This window comes from Ascaphus truei, chromosome 12 (assembly GCF_040206685.1).
Source record: "Ascaphus truei isolate aAscTru1 chromosome 12, aAscTru1.hap1, whole genome shotgun sequence".
Classification (NCBI taxonomy): Eukaryota; Metazoa; Chordata; class Amphibia; order Anura; family Ascaphidae; genus Ascaphus; species Ascaphus truei.
Window position 1 is genome coordinate 50,195,839 of NC_134494.1, and position 6,380 is coordinate 50,202,218.

The window sequence follows — 6,380 nt, forward strand, 5'->3', positions numbered from 1 at the left end:
CTCTCCCCCACACTCTCTCTCTCCCCCCCACTCTCTCCCCCCCCCTCCCACTCTCTCTCTCTCTCCCCCACACTCTCTCTCTCTCCCCCACACTCCCTCTCTCTCTCCCCCACACTCTCTCTCTCTCCCCCACACTCTCTCTCCCTCTCTCCCCCACCCTCTCTCCCCCACACTCTCTCTCCCTCTCCCCAACACTCTCTCTCCCTCTCCCCCACACGCTCTCTCTCTCTTCCCCACACTCTCTCTCTCTCTCTCTCTCTCCCCCACACTCTCTCTCTCTCCCCCACACTCTCTCTCTCTGTCACTCCCACACTCTCTCTCTGTCACTCACACTCTGGATCTCTTATTTACCCTATATATCTTACTTGCCCTATACTACACCGAAATCTTAACTACCCTATACTGCTTTCTTCCAGATCTGGCTCAAGCTTCACACGCAAGACATCGGAACCCCCCCCTAACCCAGAAGACAGGTAATGAACACCTCCCCAATGTATAACATTGCGGGAATGAGCGTACCTGGACATTGAGGGACTGCGGATCAGGTAAGATCCCAGGTGGGATTGCTGCTTTAGATATTGTGAAGCGGGGACGTCCAGGCACTAGTTAAGGGGTTCAGGAAACTAGTCATTCACACCTGGCTTTTATTTCTAGATCCGACATTTACACACACACATGTAACAAGGACTAATTGTAGTATAATGTAATACAATAAATACATTTATGTCAAAAACTAATGTTGTTCTGACTAGGAATTTATTAAATGTATTTTATTTATATATTTTATTTTAAAGCGGGGTTGGGGGCGGGACTAGGGGCGGGGTTGGGGGCGGGACTAGGTGGCGAGTAGATTTTTGGGTTGGGCGAGTAGATTTTTGGGTGATTTGTCGAACACTGTATATAGATATATAGATATATATATTTTTTTTACAATTATAGAACTATAAAAAACACAAATGACTTTAAATTCAATAAGATATACAGTAGTTTTATTAAGGCATCCAATTTAATAAGACATATCTAAGAGGATTATATGGATCTGGTGACCTAACTGCTTTTTTACTATAAATCCCATTTATATTGCTGCATATTGCATCCGGTGTCTCCAATAATAAATATATTAAAACAAACATGTATAGCAGCGCCACACACTAAGTGATAAGTCCTGGTGAAATACTAATTGTTTCGGATAGATTGTATTTGAGTGAATAAAACATATAGATTAATAAATAAAATGGTGCAAATACTTATAACATAAATCCCAATGAAAGAACATACAAACAAATAAAGATGAAACAAAAAGGTATAAAAATCAGTCCTCAAAAAGTAAGTTCATCAAATTCTTGATAATTTGCTCCAATGAGGGGTGTCTCCGGCAGCTCTCAGGAGGATTAACCAAATCCTAAGGAAAAAAGAGAAGAGAGAGCGCACGCCCCATAGCGTAAAAAAGTACATTTATTGACGGGAGAGATGAGGGGAGGGGAGGCGAAGGAATCTCACTCACAAAGGTAAATAAAATAAGGCAATTTGTGAATAAAATGGTGGTGAATTCATTCAGAAATTGCCTTATTTTTATTTACCTTTGTGAGTGAGATTCCTTCCCCTCCCCTCATCTCTCCCATCAATAAATGTACTTTTTTACGCTATGGGGCGTGCGCTCTCTCTTCACTTTTAAATAAATATATTACGCAATGTTTCCCCTTATTGGTCGATGAGTATCGGTTTCCGTTAGGGGGAGTGTTAGAAATAGTTAGGAGTTAAATGAGCTATAATAATAGGACGTGCTTATTTTTTCCCACTTGTTTCCCTTTTCTTAGCATCAAAAGTCTCTGGCAAGTCTTCATGTAAAGTCCCCTGGCATTAATGCACGACTATTGTATAAAAAGCTACTACATTGGGAATTACAGGAGCAACACACAAAATGTTGTTTGCTTGCTGTTCCTTCACTGCTCATTTGCTTGCGTTTGCAACACATTTATGATCCTCTGCTCGTGAGCGCTCTCTGGTGGCTGCAGAATAAAAAACAAGCCCCCTAAACTTTTATCATTAGAACTTCATGCGATTTTTTAAAAATTATTAGTATTTTTAACACCGGGATTAATTCAGGGGGGTCTCCTGAGTTGAACCCCGTTAATTTCAGGTGTGGGGACCCCCTGCTTTCCGAGATAGAGACCTCCAAAGGGGGTGGCGGTATCTCGACAACGTTTGAAGCTCCCGCATCACCTGATGACATCGCGGCTTCTTATTGGGCCGCAGGGCACGGAAGCCTTGGAACGTCGCCATTACGTGAAACCCCATAGCCGAGTGGAACGCCTACCGGCACCCCCTGCGGAAGTTTGTATCTCGGGAAGTAAGGGGTCCCCATGGCTGACATTAATGAGGTTCAGCTCCGAAGACCCCCTACTTTAATCTATGTTTAAAAAAAAAATCTAAATTAATAGAAAAAAATGGCTAGCTTGGATTGCTTCTTTAAAGGAGCGTTCTGTAGGTGAGAAGCATGGGGTCTCCGGAGTTGAACCATGTTAATTTCAGCTCCGAAGACCTCCTGGTTTGAGATACTTACCCCCATAGGTGCTGCCTGTATCTCCTGCGTGTTTATAGGACCTTGTCCCGAGAATCCCACGGACGTTGTCGCCAGCTTCCTATCGGCTGGCGGGGCCTTTAAGCCGCCATCTTGCTCGCTCAGCCAGGGCTGCTATTGGCATGATCTTTTTAGAAACGTATCCAGGAAGCAGGGGGTCCCCAGAGCTAAAATTCAAGCAGTTCTGCCCCGGAGACCCCCTGCTTCCTACTGTACCTGGTATAAAAGGGAAAAACTGATCGTCTTGCGCCTCTGGTGGAAACTCCGTCTTTTCCTGTTACGTCCTACGTGGCCGTGGCGAGGAGACAAAGGTAACGGGGATGGTATGGAAACAGAGAAATAGTTTTATACAGTTTTAAAATAGCAACAATAAACACCACATTTGAATATCATCATTTTTTATTCATTGTTAACACTGAGAAACACTTTTTTTTTTTTTTTATGAAATGAAAATACCAGAAAAATAAAACAATAAACACTGGTTTTATACAAAAAACACAAACCCACGGAAAACAGGAATGCCTACTTACAATGCAAAGACATTTAGATATACCGCGAAGCAAACGTTCGGCCATTGGTGTCTGTAAGAGACGTGTTCAGAGGTACGCAATGGAGACTGTTTTAAGGTGAAATTAAAATGCAATTAACCAGCACACTGCTGGATTAGAGGCAAGTCTGTTAACAGGGATAAGACCCTGTTACAATGTCAGTGAGGCTCTCCGACTAAACACATCCCGAATGGTCGCTTGCCAGTATATAGATGTAGCCGTGTCCCCCTGCTTTCCCTCTTACCTCCGATGCGGGGGGAAGCTAAGGCGGCAGCGGTCGGGGACTTCCCCTTGACTCCGGTGGGAGTGGCGAGGTGCAGGGAGCGCTCCGGAGGCTCCGCGGCGGCCCGAACATACGGGGCGCCGCCATTTTGTATATTGTGCATGCGCAATAGATGTCACTAGCGTGGCGGCCATTAGAGAGCTCGCACATGCGCAGAGTAACCTGCAAGGCTCCGCGGGGAACTACAGCTCCCACAAGGCATAGGGGCAATACATCATGTGTCGCGCGAGGGCCAATAGGGCTGCAGCTGCCCCTGCAGGGGGAGATTGATACACATGGCGCGCCAGGGACCACATTAGTCGGAACTGGGAGACAGATCGGGCCCCTGTTCTATGCCAGAGACCGCCTATAGGCCCCGACTCATCTCAGTTTATGGCTGCTATAGGGACAGGCCCTTAGGTAGGGACACTGCTCCGTTAGCTGCTTAACTTCAGGGACACAGCTGCAACGCTGCGCAGCCCTGAGGATTGTGATCTGGGACCAGATCACCCTGCAAGGATTAGAGACTGTCTTCATGTGGGACACTCCAGCCGGATACCGCCCCACGCGGAGGCCGACTCGTCGCAGATGACATTGATGGATTGGCGGATCCCAACGGTCTTCCAATCGGCGCGCCCTGGTGCTGGAGCACACGGAAGGTATCTATACACCAAGTGAACCAACAAGTACACCTCACCTAGTGGGCAGCGCTGTCTCACACATCGGGGTGGGGTGTGGGACTCTTTGGGACACGGTGTGGGGGAACCTATTAGTGACCATTAGAACCGTTTAGAGTTATATGTTGCCAGTAAAGGTTATTGTTATTTTACACAGTGTGTGCTTATGTTATTGGGTCCTGTGAGGGGCTCCTCCCACTACGCTGGGATCCCTCACAGGTGGAGGCGCTGCACCGAGAGTATTGTATTATATCACCCCGGGCTCCCCGTGGCGGAGGCTTAGGCCCCTGTGAGCCAACAGGTAAAGGCAGCACCGGTAGCCACTTTACAGTATACCCCAACCTCACCTTGTTTAGGGGGAAACGGCTACGTAGATTTACCTGCTTAGGCTCATATTTACTAAGCAGTTCTATTTCGCATGTAAGCTGTAACCTCAGAAATGCGAGCAAAGATATGGGTGCGCTGACAAAGCAACTCCAAAGTAAATTCAAACTAACGTCAAGTAAATGAAAGTGGTGGTGGGTGGAAAGTGTATGGGGGAAACCTGGGATGGGGGTCTCACCCTGCTATTCCATGAAGACAAGATGATTTTAACGAAAACCCATTTTAAAACAGTTGATTCTAACAGCTACCTCGACCAGCGGTGTGCAGGGTGGGGGGCGCGCCCCCCAGGGGATTTTTGGGGGGAGGCTCGGGCGCTTGTAGACATACCGCGCTCTTCCCCGAGGCATTTAAATGAAATGCCGGGGGATCACGTGAGGCCTCTGCAACTCACTTACCGGGGTTCTACAGAGCTGCAATGACGTGTTGCCGTGGAAATTACGCCGCGGTGTCATGCGGAGTGACGTCATGCGTCTGTCTCCATGGCAACGGGGTCACGTGACCACCTCCATAATTTTACGCCGCCATGCAAGGTGAGCGCGAAAGTGAGGGGGAGCAAGCGGGGGGGCGCAGCTCAAAATGTTTGCGCTCCTCTGACCTAGACTACAAGAGTAACCATTCCAAATCCTGGACAAATAATATACCATATGGACAATTTCTATGAGTTCGAAGAAACTGTACTAAATATTCGGATTTTAAAGAACAAGCAATATCACTTTGAAATACATTTTTACAAAAAGGTTACAGAAGTGAAAAACTAGACGAGGCCCTGGGAAGAGTCAGAGAACAGGGAAGACTGGTTTTATTGGAACAAAAAGCAAATTTGGTACTTAAACAGCAAGAACAGGAAAACTGTCTATTTATTACAAAATATAATGGGGCGGCTAATAAAATTAAACAAAGTGATCCAGAAGCATTGGGAAATTATACTTAATGACCCCATTTTAGGCAATAAAATTAATGAAAATCCCATGGTCATTTATAAACGAGCAAAAAATCTCAAATACATCCTGGCCCCTAGTCAACTGAGAAAAGAACAAGCAAATCTGACGAGAGATGGTATCCCTAGAGATACTCGGCTTCCAGCAAGTCCGCCAGGTTTCACAAATGCGGCCGAATAAACTGTTTAACTTGCAAACAATTAATAAATAGAAGTAAAGATTTTACATCCAAGGTCACAGGTGAAAACGGTAAAATCAAGGAATTTATCAACTGTAACGCCATATGTGTAATCTATCTGTTGACCTGCTCATGTGGCCTACAGTATATAGGATGGACAAAAAGGAGCCTCAAAGAAAGATTCGTTGGGCATAGAAGAAATATCATAAAAGGCTTCGTTGGTCATGGGGTCCCAAGACACTTTCTCAATGCGCACAACAAAAATGATAATGAAATCTCTATAGTGGGTATGGATCACATCAGCACAGGATCAATGAGAGGTGATAGACTCCTGAGGTAAAGAAAACAGGAGACTTATTGGATATTCAAATTACAAACCTTGCAACCAGGAGGGTTGAATGAAGACTCGATCTCTTGGCTTTTCAATAAATAGTCGTTTATTAAATATATTTTTATATCAGTTCTTTTAAATCGAAAGTGTTTTGAATCATTTACATGTATCAACTCAAGAACGATGAGTGATTCATATGATTGCAATGTTCCATTTTTTTCAGTGATAAATAAAAAAAAATTTTAGATCAAATTCTACATTTCTATAACATATTTTTTACTATGCCCAGGATAAAGAACAGTTCGAAACGCGCATGAGGTGTTTTTCCTGCGCATATTTTACTCCAATAAAGATTTTTTGATCATTTGTATCCCCTCCTGACTCCAGTTTTTGATGGTGCTCTACTCTTCTCGCATCTACCTTTAATAATAAACCAGGAATAGGGGGGGGGGGGGGGGGTAACAGATGTAAAATAGAAAAC